Source organism: Ursus americanus, chromosome 22, assembly GCF_024610735.1.
Source record: "Ursus americanus isolate L20-20 chromosome 22, mUrsAme1.1.p, whole genome shotgun sequence".
NCBI lineage: Eukaryota > Metazoa > Chordata > Mammalia > Carnivora > Ursidae > Ursus > Ursus americanus.
This window is the reverse complement of record NC_142148.1, coordinates 48930863-48947440: the sequence shown is the minus strand read 5'-3', so window position 1 is coordinate 48947440 and position 16578 is coordinate 48930863.

The window sequence follows — 16578 nt, the reverse complement described above, 5'->3', positions numbered from 1 at the left end:
CAGAGAAGGAAAATTATCATATGGTTTCACTCATTTATGGAACATACGAAGTAGGAAGATCAGTAGGAGAAGAAAGGGAAGAAGAAAGGGGGAGGTAAACAGAAGGGGGAATGAACCACAAGAGACTATGGACACTGGGAAACAAACTGAGGGCTTCAGAGAGGAGGGGAGTGGGGGATTGGGATAGGCTGGTGTTGGGTATTAAGGAGGGCACCTATTGCATGGTGCACTGGGTGTTAGACGCAAGTAATGAGTCATGGAACTTTACATCAAAAACTAGGGAAGTACTGTATGCTGACTAACATAATAAAAAAAAATTATTATAAAAGAAATAGAGATGATGGACTTCAGAAAACATGGACCTAAAAGTCATGACGGACAGCAAGGAGAGTGTGGGGTTTCTCTGGTCAAGGATATGGCCCCTTATCCTGGCAAGAAAGAGCCCGTCCCTGATCCATCAGATGCCAGCCAGGGAACAGTAGCTATTGTGCATCTGACCCAGAGCCTGGGGCCTGGAGGGAACTGCTGCTTCAGAAGAACCGCATAAGGAGATGCACGAAGGCTGGAAATCCTGGCTCCTAGGTCAGCATAGATGTTCATGGAACCAGGCTCAGGTGTGCCCTTTAAGGTACCCCTCCCATCTTTTCCCAACACACAAAACAAGCAGGAAAGGGTATCCAGAGATCACTGACAAGAATCCCAGAAAGATTCCAACTTGGTAAACGGCCAACGGGGAGACTGAGGCTGGAAAGCCCTGCCTGCCCTGAGTCCATCTGCAAATTATCTTCCTCTGGCTTTGTCCCCTTCACACGCAGGATTTGATCTCCTTCCGTGTTTTTCCCCACTAGGTGCTGATGCAGTTCCAGAGATTGAACTACAATACGACAAGTTCCAAATACGGGGGCAATACAAAACCAAACACAAAACCAAAAAAGCATCTCAACGGAAGAAGCAGGACACAGTCTTCCTGGCCTTAGAGCGGAGAAAGGCAACCCCAGTCCTGGGGCAGGAAGGAGTTCTGGGGCGTACAAGTCTTAAAGACTCCCACTTTCAGTGGTTGTTGCTATTCCTGGGAAAGTCCCTGCAACCTCTAAATCTCAGGAGTTCTGAGGAGCTGTCTCTGCTGTTTACCCAAATTCACTGACTGAAATGGACGCGTGCTCTGAGTAAGGGGGATTTGGGGGTGCCCTCCAGTGGCTAGGGAGAAAGGCTGGCACTTCTCCTTCCTCCCACATACAGTAGCTGATGACTCTGGGAGATTTCCTAGGTCAGGAACGAATATGAGAGTCTGTGCAAGTTTTCCATTACTGTAGGAAGTAAAAGACCCAAACCACACACCTGTGCTCTAAAACAAAACAAGGGCTTTACTCTCCTAACATGCAAATCTATCACGGGACTGTTTAAAACAACTAAATGGTGCCCCCTACATAAGGAAATAGATGGGGGGAAGGGGTGTGGAGAAAATGGGCGCAAGGATGCAGCTGCTGAGGAATCCCTGCAGGGCCACTGGACACTTGCTCAGCCCTGAGGTTGACTGCGGCCAGTTCTTCTCCTTCTTGAGTGCTGCTGACCAGCTAGGACCGGGGCTCCAGCTGGCAGGACAGGGTGTAGCTAAGGACAGAGGGACACCTGTGAGTTGCCCAGGAGCTTCCATTCAAGAGTCCCTGCCAGTGTTTGCCCACAGCTGGAGTCTGGCGCCCCGGCAACAAGGCCTGAGGCTGCCCAGGGAAGGAGGATCCCAGGAGTGGCCAGCAGAAAGAGTCCACCCCGAACCTCACCGACCCAGCTCCTGATGGGCCTCACCTCTCAGCCTCGCTGAGCGGCTCCATAGCCTGGAACCAGGCCCAAAAAGGATCCTCGGGCTCTAGGGTGTAATTCTCGGCAGCCACCTGGAGCAGCATGATGTCCGTCATGACTTGATATTCCTGAGCAGAGAGAGAAGCACAGGATGTATAGGGAGCCTGGGGGGGCAGGGAGCTGCAGGGTCTGGTGAGGGTTGAGCAGCGGGACCGGGGACCCGTCCCCCGTCCTGGCACACATGGCCATCCTCCTCCCTGCAGATTCATCCGGTCTCCACCTGTTCTCAGAGGTGAGTATCAGTAGCCCCTCCTCCGGGAAGTCCTCCTGGATGCCATGCTCTGTCCCCATCTCCTAACGGGATGGGACTTGCACTGCTTTCTTCTCAAGGGATCCCAGGAAATGTGAGGTGGAGGGCATGGAGCCAAGCAATGTTCTTCCCAGGGACATCTCTGAGGCCCACTCCCTACCCTTCCCTGCGGGAAGCGCCACATATGCTCACCTTATTTCTTTTGTGGTGGTTGATCTCATTCTCCTGGAATGCAGACAAAGTCCATCAGAATGAGGCCCCTGGTTCTTAGGAGCACTTGATTCCCATCCCTTCTCATGCTGCACCATGGCCAGGACCCGTGAGGGGCTGTGCATACACAGATAGCGGGCCTGGGATCTAGGCCAGGCTCTGGGGTCCAGAGAAAGGAGGACATGGGGCAGATGGACTGGCTACAGGTCGGGACCCTGCAGCACCACCCTCTCAGAAGACAGTAGGGGAGGCCGAAGCCTCAGGCAGGAAGGGGCTGCTGCGGCTACGGAGGTGCTTGCTGACGTGGAGGGTCCTGACTTCATTCTCCCCCCACGAGCAAACTCACCGGGGGAGGCTGAGGTCCACTCAGACAGACCTCATGCAGCTTTGCCTTCAGGAAGCTCTGCTGCTTCACCAGTCTTCGGCACCGGGAGCCATGTCCTTACTGCAGTCTCGCCTCACTCATTGCTGAGATGGGCAAGAGACCCCGGCCTCACAGGCGCAGCTCTGAGGCTGTCATCAGGGTAGGTTTGCCGAGTCCTGAGAGCTCAGGGCTCATTACAGGGGTGCTCTATTCCCAAAGGTCCAGATTCTGGTCCATCCCCCACAATCTTCAGGCTCACCCACCTCCAGATAGACCTCCACTGCGGTATCCAACATCAGCAACTTGGTGAGGAAAGTGCCAAGGAAGGGCACGACACCCTGTGTCCTAAGGGGGAGAGTGGGATGAGTCACTGTTCTCTGTTGCCCACAAGGACCCTCCCCTGAAAAAGCTCCAGCCTCCTGGCCCACCCCAGGTGACCATGTGGAGCAGCTGTCGACACTAAGAGAGACGGTGTCAAGGCTAGGGAGTCTGCTTGGACACCACCTGCTTGCCCCCTCACCGCCAACAGCATCCTCACCTAGGCTGTCACCACATTCATGCCAAAGGCTTCCCCTCCCCAAGGAATGCTTCAGACCATTCCCGACTTCATCCTCGCAGGACCCTGTTCCCTCCCACCCCTCCTCTCTTTCCAGACCTCCACCTTCCAGGCTACCTTGATGAGCAGGTTCCTGCCCTGTGCGGTGTCCTTGCTGCACAGCTTTTGAAAGATCCTCAATGGCTTCTTGAACAGAGGCAAGGGAGGCAGGATCAATGGACGAATAATGTGGCAGGGTTGAGTGAGAGTGCCTTTTCTTTGAGAACCCCAAAGTGTCAACCTGCCTGGTTGAGGGTTTCTTCTGGGATCCTCTGAGCACTAAGGTCTTTGTAGGACATGGGAGGGAGCTCTCATGTGGCTCGTCCTGGGCCTCCCTTCCCATATTCATTGAGAAACACTGTTTGGGTCAATTTGGGGTTCAAATGGGCAGAGAGCTTAGTGGCTGTCAAGGAAACACGTGAAGAGATTTAATGCAGCTCAGCCCCGTGTGGGACATTTGGCAAAACTGATTTCTAAAGCGGGAGGCATGGTGGCCTCTTCACCAGGAAGGCTGAGAGACGCACCCACCAGCCCAGGTCTTGTGGTCGGGGTTTGCCGCCTCCCAGAAGGTCCAAGCTGCCTGAGGGGGAAGAGGACAAGCCTCTGGGAGCTCCCTCATCCATCCTGGTCCCTCCATGGAGAGAGGCCTACTCACCTGGAAACCTTCCCCCACGTGTTCTCGAGGCGGTGAATGGAGACACTCTGCAGAGCCGAGAGGATGGCATGTAAGGACGAGTAGTTCCTCAGGGCTTGACAGGCCTGGGGAGGGAAGAGAATGGGATGTCACTTGGGGAGCCAGCACCTGATTGGCTCTCAAGCTTCAGTCCCCCTCAGGGGAAGGCGCTCCTGCTGGAGGAAGCCGCTGTCCAGGGACCTGCCGAAGGGCACACGTGAGGCCCAGAGGAGGAGGAGGATTTTACCTCACTCCAAGGAAGGAGCCAGGCAGAAACGGAGCATCCCAGCATAGGGCCACGCAAGGGGAGGTCAGCATGCCCCTGGACCAAAGAGCCTAGGGACTGCACAGTCCTAGGGCAAAGACCAGGGCCTTCCACCCTGAGACCTGATCAAGGGAAGAGCAGTGCCCGAGACTCAGGAGAGCACCTCGGCTGGGCTTCCCATTGCATACCTTGGCCACCTTGATCCAGTGCTCCACCACCATGGCCCTATCCCGGGCTGTCATGCTTGGGTTGCCAAGGCAGGTGGTGATGACATACTTGGCCACACCGTTGAACTGGGCGACAGTGGCCCGGACTGTGGGTGCCAGGTGCTCACTGCCAGGCTTGTTGCGCTTGGACCAGATGGAGCCCAGGCACTAATGGGGCAGCAGCTTCTTGAACAGCTCCTAGAGAACAGGCGGACCTTGGTTCACCCAGCCATTTCCCATGCAAGACTTATGTCCTACGTAGGGGTCACAGGTCAGAGCTGGACCTCAGGGAGCTGAGAATCTGGCCTGAGCCTGGGTGGAGACCGTGGATTTCATTCCATTGTTTTTCACTGAGGGAACAGGGTAGAAGGACAACAGCCCCAGGCATGTAAAGCTCCACTTCCCAACAGAAGCAAGGCACTTCAATATCCCCCTCCAGTCCTGCAAACTATGTGCATTATTCTCTTTTTCTGTGTTGGAACAGCGCCACACTAAGATTCACGCTGCTCAACAACATGATGCAGCTGTGCGATTACTGAGAATCTATTTGTTTTAGGCTTCTAACAAAATATCTATTTTCTCTCTTTTGAACATATATCTCACTCAGTAGTGACAGCTCAAGTTCTTTTTCACAATGAATGATTCAGAAATAAGTATCAAAAACAGATTTGAAGAGAACAGAAGAGACAATTAAAAGATACGGAAACATCCTACTTAATAAAAGGCCATGTATTTATGTTCTGAGTCGAATTTTAAAGCTTTTAAAACATTTTATTCCTATAAATCCATCTTAGATAGCAACTGGACCTCACAGAAGCACTTAAATAAACGTTTACCAGTTGTATCCTGGCGAACAATATTTCTTGCTTTCTCAGCTCCCCGTGCCCCAGATGTGGTGGCGCTCCTCGATCGCACTGGCTCGGCCACATCCGGGTGGCTCCGCCAGCTGAGAGAACAGGATCTCCCCACGGTGGCTCCTTTCGGAGAATAGAACACAGCCTGATAAAGGATAAGAAAAGAAAAATAATCTAAAGGCTGACTTCCTTATCATTCATTGCATAGCCTGTGTTACTCAGCAGATTTCATAAATCCAACTGTATATAATCGGCAGCTTCTCTTGTTGCAAAATTAGGTATCACTTCTCTGCTTTCCTCTCCTAGAGCTCTGGTCAAGTATTTCAAATGAGTGGTCAAGGATCCAAGAGAAATACAGGAGATAAGAGACCAAGACAGAGATTTCTGCACAGGTAATGTGCTGGTGGCTGCCACCTATGGGTGGTTTTCACACCCAGGTTCCTGAGAGTATATTTTGTTTCCACAAATCCAGTGCTTAGAAGGCAAGTATTTTTATAATGAACATTTGAATTTATTTTTATTTTTAATTTAAAAAATTTTTTAAAAAAATATATTATGTTAGTCACCATACAGCACATCCCTGGTGTTTGATGCAAAGTTCGATGATTCATTAGTTGCGCATAACACCCAGTGCACCATGCAATACGTGCCCTCCTTACTACCCATCACCAGCCCATCCCATTCCCCCACTCCCCTCCCCTCTGTAGCCCTCAGTTTGTTTCTCAGAGTCCATAGTCTCTCATGCTTCATTCCCCCTTCTGATCACCCCCCTTTCTTTATCCCTTTCTTCCCCTACTGATCATCCTAGTTCTTATGTTCCATAGATGAGAGAAATCATATGATAATTGTCTTTCTCTGCTTGACTTATTTCACTTAGCATTATCTCCTCATAAGCAAGATGATAGATCAATCAGAAATATTTGCCAAAGGCATTAATTACATAATTGAATTCATTCTGTATCATTCCATAAACTGTTTTTCAGATTGTTTACCTTCCTATAAATAAATACAGCCACTCACAGACTGCAGCGAAGATATTATAAGAATCAGTCCCATTAATGACATGTTTATATGGTTAAGTAATCACCATAATTGGTTCACACCTCCCCACATCCACATCCTCTGTGGGCCTCTCCCACAATGACCCTGGGCTTCATCACATGACTTGCTTTGCTAGCAAAATGAGCAAGCAGAGATTTGAAATGCGTTGGAAAATCTGGGCTTGCCCTGTTGCTGCTCCTGGAAACCTAAAACCTCACCAAAAAAGCCTGAGCTGGCCTGCTGGGCAATAAAAGGTATGTGGCCAAGTCCCCCCATCACTGCCCCAGCTGACAGCTGGCCAACCCTAGAGCTGCCTGGCTGATTATTTGACAGCCTAGCTGACTACAAACACAGAAGGGAATCCAGCAGAACTCCCAACTGTGTCCAACCCAAACTGCCAACTCATAAAATCATGATTTAAACAACTGGCTGTTCCTTTAAGTCACTATGTTTTGGGGTGATCTGTCACACAGGAAAAGCTGATACAGTCTATAATAAGGCTATTGTTGAGGCTATAGTCTACCCAAAGCAAGCAATGTATACTTTATGCATCTTGGGAGAAGAAACTCCTCCCAAGTTTTAGGACCAAGAAAAGCTATGTATCACCTAAGCTGTCGATGTTCCCCATTTGTAATCTGTGATCCTCTGCTGTAACCCTGTGAAGATCAGAGTCACATCTAAGCTTGCTCCCCTTCTCCCTCCCTAGCAAGAATAGGGGGCTCTCTGGCATGCATTCTGGCATCTTAACCACTCCGGCAACTCCGCTCCCTTTAAATTTGCCCCAGTGTCCTTACCCATTTTATCTATTGTATTATAGGTACTTCTATGAACTGCCTCAAAATCTTTACACAATAAATTGGAGTACAAGGGAATTAATCCCAAGACTGTGTCACAGCCTTCAAACAGTAATGAAGACAAATTGTTGTCCCCAGTAGAAACCACCATGGATGTTTTCCACCTTGATCTGATTCGAGGTCTCAAAACAACTTTTATCTAGAAACAAAAAAAGCCAAAATGACTCCCATCTGAAACACTCAGAATTTTTCTACCTTGCCTAAGCAGGCACTGGAATACGTCTTTCTAGTGTGGTGCCCGGAGCTGGACTTTCCCAGCTTCAATTTCTGGCTTTCCCACTTCTCAGCTAGGTACCTTGAGTGAGCCCATCACCACGGACTCTCTGTACTTCAGTTTCTGTCTGTGATACCTGGATAGTAACTCAGAAGTTACCAAGAGGGCGAAGAGAGAGAATACATACAAGCACGAGCCATTATTATTATTCCTGTTGCTACTACTGCTACTCCCCTTCATCTTCTTTCTTCCTCCACAGCCCCTTCATAAATTCATCATCCTTACTACGAGGACAGAGTGCTATGAAACACCATCCGACACCACCATTAAAAAGACACGGCCTGTATGGTTTATTCCAAAATTCCATGCATTAATTGCCTATATGTATAGACACACTCCGCCTCCATCTCAGACATCTGGTATTTCTCTGTAAGAGTAGAAGTACCTTTGTCTCGCTGCTTCTTTTCCTTTTGTTCACTTAGTTTGTCTAGAGGTAGGTTTGTCATCTCAACTCCGTAACAGTTCTCGCCAGCACTGCTGTCTAGGAGTCCATGACGTTGGCCCACTCGTTTATGAGTTCTTCCCATTCCGTGAGGGAGGACAGCACACCAAGGAAGTCATCCCAGAGCTCTCGAGAAATGTACACACACAGGTTTGCTCGGATCCACGCCACCATGAGTGTCTAAAACCAACAAGCCAACAAGAGAACTGAATCACCCTCATTTGGAAGAAGAATGAGTTTTAACAAAATATTTTAAATTACTAGGAATAAAATGAACTTTAAAATAAAAAGCACTTGATCTTGATTTTCTTTTAGCGTCTCAAAATTTATTTGATCAACTGTAATCAGGATCTGAGCTACGGAGAAATCAGCTATTATCATGAACAAAACTACTGGTTCAAAATCCCCTGGTGTCTGCAGCTAGTCCCGGCTGTAACTTGGGAGAAGACAAAACTCTCGGTACAACAACTATTCTACTTCTTTTTTTTTTTTTTTTAAAGATTTTATTTATTTATTTGACAGAGAGAGAGACAGCCAGCGAGAGAGGGAACACAAGCAGGGGGAGTGGAAGAGGAAGAAGCAGGCTCCCATCAGAGGAGCCTGATGCGGGGCTTGATCCCTGAACACCGGGATCACGCCCTGAGCCGAAGGCAGATGCCCAACGACTGATCCGCCCAGGCGCCCCTGGAATTTACATCCTAAAATAATCATTTTGATTCCTGTGGTTTCTGTACCAGTGAACTTGCTACCTGATGGGATTCCTTTGGGCCCACCCTCCCTTCATGGGAGAAAGGAAAAGGCTGGACTCCACAGCCCTAGGGGCCCCTGCCAGGTCAGTCCTGCCTCATTTCTATGCTGTCCACCAGGTGCACACAGAGCTTTCCCTTTAGTGCTGACTCAAGGACATCCAGAAAAAGCATCCAGGGGACACCTGGGTGGCACAGCGGTTAGGCGTCTGCCTTCAGCTCAGGGCGTGATCCCAGCATTATGGGATCGAGCCCCGCATCGGGCTCCTCCATTGTGAGCCTGCTTCTTCCTCTCCCACTCCCCCTGCTTGTGTTCCCTCTCTCGCTGGCTGTCTCTATCTGTGTTAAATAAATATATAAAACTAAAACTAAAAAAAAAAAAAAAGAAAAGAAAAAGCATCCAGAACACAGGTGTGGTAACGGGGCCCCACTGAGGACTTCCAGGAGGGAAGTGGCCACCAGAGCTGGTTTGCAGCAGCCCTGAGCACTGAGCACAGAGGCCAAAGCCCACTGACAGCAGGGCTGACCCAGCCAGGCCGCCCCAGGGCAGCGATGGGTGGGAGGAACACGTAAAGGACGGGCTGGAGAGGCATTTTACAACTAGAACTGAGGGGCATGAAGAAAGAGGGTTACAGAGTGGCTCTGAGGTCTCTGTTGCTGACAACGTCTGAAAGCACCTCCTAAGCTGGAGTGATGCGCTCATCATGGGACGGGGGCGTGGGAAAAACCCACAGCACTGTGTACTTTCGGGGTATTATAAACACAGAGACACCAAACAAAAACAAAGGAGAAAAACGAAAACATTTCGCATAAGCACATTTTCATGACGCCACTATATGTTTGACGGTACTATTATTCGGTCATTCTGACAGTCTGTCATTTCAGATAATTGGTTTACCAAAGTGAATTCAAAGCTTCAAATTGGAAGCAATAAAAATCAGTTAACAGCATTTCAGAGCAATTAACAACCGCTCCTGGGCTTATGAAGAAGGATAGAAAACACCAGTTGCATTGCTTTTCCACAAAGCAGTCTGATGACAATTTAAAATGGAAAAATCTACTATTAAGTAATATGACTACTTTTCATTCAGTAACATTTTTAAAGCCAATAATAAAAATAAACTATCAAAGTGCTGGATACTTACCTTCTTCATAATTCACAGAAACTGTTACAGAAGATTGATTATCATCTTACTGTTCACTTTGTAAAGCCATCAGTAAGTGGAGGCTTTGACGTTCTAATTATTATGTTGAAAAACAGAAACATGTTTTACAGAATTAATGAATTTGAAATAAACTTACCATGTCTTTTTATTCATTGTAAGCTCCATTATCATGCGCCTACGAATAATCAAAACAGCTTTACAGGCATCAGCTTGTTCTCTTAAGAGCATGGGAACTTCAGGACATGGTTCCAACAAAAAGACGTTTGCTGCATTGGTCAAAAATACCTTGAAATCAACAAATTTTACAGTAAACATGTAAATGTAACTAAACACATAAATCTGAACAAATTTTTCTTAAAGATAATGATATTAATTTCCCTCTACTAAACAATCACCTTGGAGGCATTTCAACTAAGGCAAGTGGTACCAACAGATACTCAAGATTCTTTAAAATGCTTCTCTTAGAATCACCTGACACACTTGAAAGACCTTTCCTAGAAAAAAATTATTAATACAAATTAATAGTGCAACTATAGAAAATTTATGAATCAGAAAACTTTCTGAAGACTTCTTTTTACATTACCTCAAAAGAAAAGGGGAAAACAGTAAGATAGGATCACTGCTTCTGGGTGAGAAATTTTGGGGTCGGGGACGGGGAGAGGAAGAGGAGCAGTGGTCAGACAGTGGCTGGGAAAAACCATCTGATTGCTGTGGAATCTCCCAGCACATGAACTTTGCAGGTAGGAAGCACGGCCAGCACCACCCAACACGGGCGCAGATCTCTAGTAGCTGTAGGGAGGCAGGAAACCGGCACGGCCACATGGTCAACAGTACAGAGCTTCCAGGTGCATATACCTTGACTAGGAGAACGATATTAGGCAGTAGGATATAAAACCTATGTGAATTCTTGAGATAAAAACAGATTTAAAAAAACTTAGATGACCAGCCAACAGCTCTACACTCTACCTCAGACCTTTGGGGTACAAGTTCACTGTCCATTCCTGTCAGGGATGTTTCAGTAGAAAATGGTGAGACGCACAGATGTGGCCTGTTACGTAGTCGTTAGTGACTGCTTAGGGGCACTACAGTAAAGTTACCACTGTGTTACTACTGACACAGACGACACCAGTGACCCTTCAGTTTAGGAGACTGAGTTGTCAGTCTGGTGATGAAGGTGGATGGGTACCATCTACCTAGATCCTATGCCTTCTTAAGTCTCCCTTGTGTTCAGCAGTACAAATTCAAAGGATCTGGGAACAAACAGAATTCTCTGGCTCACCTGGGAATGAAATCTATCAACACAACATCTTAAAATAGATGCACAAATGGACTGAAGAAATTAAAATAAACATGCTCAAAAGTCAAGTGGGTGAATTTAAATATTGACAGCCTCTAAGATTATCTTGTGCAAGATTAAAAAGGTGTCAGGGCCTACTTTTCTAGAAAGAATTACTAAATAAGCACTGTAATAATTGGTAACAGATGATAACAGCAATTGTGAAGACTTTCCTAGCTTTCAAGTGGGAAAAAGGAAAACAAAGAACTTTTTGACTAACCAACTCTAGCAGTGGTAGTATAATTTTAGTGGCCATTTTATTTTTTTACTACCCTGACTGAGATCAAGACCTGAGCTGAGAGATCAAGAGTCGGAGGCTTAACCGACTGAGCCACCCAGCTGCCCCTCGCGGCCATGTGTTTGGAAGACGTAGGGCATAGACGATCTGCTGCAAGACAGATCTTTCCCTCAAGGTATTTGGTTTCTTGATGTGAATTGGAAACTTTGCATACTCCCAAGTAAAAGTGAGGAGTCTTCATATATTATATTCTCCGCTCATTTTCTTTTTTAAAAAAGATCAAAACGCCAACTCCATGAATCTTTCTCACTACCATGTCAGTACTGGTTAAGGTAAAAATTAAAAAGAAATTAATACGTCCAAATTGTACCTCTCAACAGCAACTGGAGAAGAGTACTAGCTTATTCAACCTGTACTTGGCCACTTTTTCCTAATGAACCAAGGAAAGGACCAAAGATACTGGATACAAAGAGAACAAACACAGCTATTAGAATCCAAACTAAACATTTTTGAACACTGTTGTGCTACAATCAAGTGGAAAATATTTTTTCTTGGTTTGGCCAAGTTGATGTAACTCATCCTTTCAGAAAACAAATTAACACTCTCCTGAACCTAGGGAGATACTGGCAGTGGGATGGCTGAGGACGGCATATGGCAATCCACTTGGAGGACAAGGAATACCAAGGGACCCAGGCTAGGGACTCCGGCATGCACTTCTCTGGTGAGGGCACAGATTTTCCTAACAACTGGCACCAGAGTTCTCTGAAGCTACTCAAGTAAAATCATCTTCATTTTGTTTCAAGTTGATTTCCAATTATTTGCTGATTTTCACTGAAAAATGAGAAGATTCAATAGTTACAGAGTATTAAACTGCTAATGAACCTGAAAGCAAAAAGGATACCATGACAAGGAATCCTACTGAGAGATGGATGACAAAAGCATGTCATTGAAAATTGGGCAACAGGCAAGCTATGCCTATGCTAGCTCAGGTGGATATGGGGTAGAGGGTGGGCTCCAGGGAGCAGGGGAAAAAGAGGCATTCTGTGTTTTCACTTAGAGACCTAACAACCTTCCACGTAGATGGGGGCCAAGAGGTAATCAATCTCCCAATCCCCATTTTTGAGGTAAAATCCTGAGGTCTGGGAAGATTAAGTGATCAGCCAAAGTTGTTCTTTCCAATGTTCCCAAATGGCACTGGTTCTATTTAAATATTCATACAGATAAAGATTTAAAAAGTAGAGCATTTATCATCAAACAGGCAATTTTTAAGAAGAATATTCTTTATGGGATTATAGAATCACCATGCTTGTCTTGCAAATTAGAGTCCAGATGACGGACTAACTCCCCATATGTGTTCAGGACATGCTTTTTAAGATTTGGATCTCAGTCATTTCACATTCACTGCGTAATAATCCCTCTCAAAAACCTGCAACCGGCTCATAGGTCTCCTTCGACTAGAAAAGAATCTTTACAAACTGAAGATGAGCGGTCAGGAAGAAAACTCAGAATGAGAACTTAAGGGCTGTTTACTGACAGGTAGATACAAATATCCCCGTACTTTAATGATGCTATCACAATAAACAAAATGTTCAATGGACTCCAAGCGGAGGTCTTTATGTTTCCGGCCAGCCACGTACCTGCAGCATAGCCTGGGCCCCGGCTTTCCCGTTCTTATTTTCTTCTTGCGTCACACATCCTCTGCTCACTGCACTCGTGAAGGAGTATGTTCGTCCCCAACTGGAAGATCGCTTATGACGAGAACCGTCAGATGAGGTCTTTAGAAGATAAAAACCAGTTCACGGAGGGGGAAGAAGTACATGTTCACATATTTAATTCCTTACACTTACTAAAATTCATGAGAATAGAGGTTTTAGAAGGGCGAGTCTTTTTTCCATTTTGTTCACCACCTCCAGCACCTCAAACAGTGCCTAGTGTTTAGTATGTGCTGAAGAAATAAACACAGGTCCAGTGACTGAATGAGTCTCTAAAACAGATCTTTAAAATGTGTGATAAATTCCATTTGCTTATCTATTCGTTTTGACCTCATGACCAGTTATTAAAATGATTTCACCAATATTAAAAAATCAAAAATTATGGAATTAATACAGATATTTAAAAGTGATATGCCTTTGATTACAAATAGTCTTAAATGTTTGTTGTTAATTGCTACAACACCCACTTTTAGAAATAATTTCTCAGGGGCGCCTGGGTAGCACAGTGCTTAAGCGTCTGCCTTCGGCTCAGGGCGTGATCCCGGTGTTCCGGGATCGAGTCCCACATCGGGCTCCTTCGCTGGGAGCCTGCTTCTTCCTCTCCCACTCCCCTGCTATGTTCCCTCTCTCCTGGCTGTCTCTCTGTCACATAAATAAATAAAAATCTTAAAAAAAATTTCTCAGACTAGTTTCAAAACAGCATGCCAGAAATAGAAATATGACAGATATTTTGTTTCAGGAAGAGATCCCACTGTGTCGTTTTAGGTTTATCCAGCCTCTAGCTTTACCTAACCAGGACGAAAAGTGCCATTCCAGCAGCACTCACTCTGAGGACAGCACCCAGCCCTGAAGTGAGGCTTCTTAAGAGAGGAGATGGCACTCATTATTGGGTTAGTCCTTTCGGCTGCTCTGGGCAGGCCACTGCACAAGACAAGACTGCCAAAACATTCTAAATTTAGTTTCTCAAATGCTATTTGTTTAAACATGTCAATACCAATACGGCAGTGACATTTTTAGTCTCATACGCAGACGTGTGAACATACGATGGTTCATAAAACAACTCTGCCACCACAGTGAATGACGAAGCTGCCATGCACAGCCGGACCTAGCCTGAGGGGAAGGAGGTGACCAATGATCCTGAAGACAGCCCAGAAGCAGCCTCACTGAAGCAGGTCCTCACGGAACCCAGCAACTGGATAGCAGCAACTACGATAAAAGAGCCCCGCTGGCCTGTGCCCCACTGACTGGCACCCTCGCCCGATCGGGTAGACTTTGCTAAAATACGGGTACTCCCAACTGAAACAAGCGACAACGTATTACCTCTTTGCTGTCAGTCTCTGAAAATCCTAATTTTTCAGCATCTTGTAGGGCAGCTTCTTTTTTATCTGGTTCTTCCATGAACACAGGTTTGTCCTGGAGGATCCACTTTCTGTACACTGGAACTACCTTCCTTGTTACAGCGATGTCACAGGAAGGCAACAAAAACGCCTAAAATAAAAAGAGAAGACTCCCTTTAACTCCACACCTGCTCAGATCACTGTAACAGACGCATAACAGACATTTCTAATCACCACCACCAAGTTCAGACTTTCCTCTGAAACATACGGAGCCAGATATTTTTGTGCACACCAAACTTGCTGAAGAAAAAAGGCATTTTCAATTGGGCCAGAAAATGTCATGCAATTTACAAATAACTTCTGTATTCTGAATATTTTTTTCACAAAACTAGCCAACACGCACGCCTACACAGATACTTTAAGTGGCTACATAAACCATAACAGTTGTACAGCCCAATGAATTAGAAACTGAGTATAAGACAACAGACAGACTACTGCAGCCAGCTGCAGCCAACTGTCACTCCTCCGCTAACTCCATGTGCAGGGATGTCGTGCTGGTGACGGAAGGATTATTTACACCACAGAAGTTGGCTAATGCTAATAACTGGAGCCGTTCTTTTTTCTTCCCCTTTGTCTTTCTCTTCCTTCCTTCTTTTTCGCCCCTCCCTTTCACCTTACCATCCTTTTCTGGGAGCCCACATTCACCAGCATACCAATGAGTCAAGACTGTACTCAGGTGTCTGTGCTCACTGGTATGCTAGTGAATGCCGCTCGCAGAAAACACATGAAAGAGAGCCTCTGGCCAGCTGTAGCACTGTGCACATTGATGTGAACTTTCTTTTTTCCGATTTCTCACATTTATTTGAGAGAGAGAGAGAGAGAGCATGTGCCCAGCAGGGGAAGGGCAGAGGATGAGGGAGAGAGCAAGCAGACTCCAGCACTGAGCACAGAGCCTGACACGGGGCTCAATACCATGATGCTGAGATCACTGCCTGAGCCAAAACCAAGAGTCAGACTTTAGCCGACTGAGCCACACAGCACCCCATGAACTTTTGAACATTACAGACTCTCTTTACACATATGCATGTAAGACTTCTGATTTAATGTAAGATTCCAAACATATAAACAAAACGGTAAAGGAGAAATGTATTTGCCTTTTGAGTATTAGCTCTAAGGAATATTTCTGACTGAGGGGTAAACACAAAGGAGAGGAACTCAATACTACAGAAGTGTTTTCATTCCATAGATGAAAAATTAAGCTGAGGCTCAGAACACATGAGATATTTTCCCAAGGTTACAAAGTAAGTTAGCGATGATTCTAGGTCTTGAAATCTCAAGATTCAGAGATTTCATACTGTCCTTAATGTTTATGCTACAGGATCCAATGACAGGCAGACTTTAGTGTAACAAGGATTCATGCAATATATACATTTCCATCGATGTCACATCAAATTGCAGAATAGAGGAGTCTGTGTTATAACAAGAAGGTAACATATCAATGTAACAAATATTCTGACATGTATCTCAAGAAAGATCAATAAAGACAAAGAAGAGTATGACAAACTACAATGGTGTCCCACTCTAATGTTGTTCCAAATTGTATTACAAATATTTTCACACATATAATAAAGTAGAAATACTTTAAAGTGAATACCATGTACTGCCGCCTAGATTCTACCATTAGCATTTGCTAGATTTGCTTACCACATACCTATCAACCCACCCCTATTTATCCTTCTTTCAACCCATTTTATTTTTGATGCATTGCAAAGAAATCTGCAAACATCAGTACATTTCACCCCTAAACATTTCAACATGCATATCACTTCCTTAGAGTTCAAAATTTCTTTATGGTACTTTACATAAAATTTATAAATCAGGAAATGCACAAATGTTAAGTGGACCATGTGATGAGTTTGGACAAATGTAGACAATGAGGTAATCCAAATCCAAAATCAAAGGTATATCATGTTATCCTCCTCCTAAGAAGCAAAGAGAAATGTTCTCTGTAGGAAAATAAGGTCACAGTAAAACCCAAATGATTTGTACAAACTGTCTGGTTAATATGATATGTAGCATATTCATTAAAAATCAGAAATATGAGAAAAGAAGTCAACATTAACAACACCACAATAAAAACCAGACAATACTTTAAAGA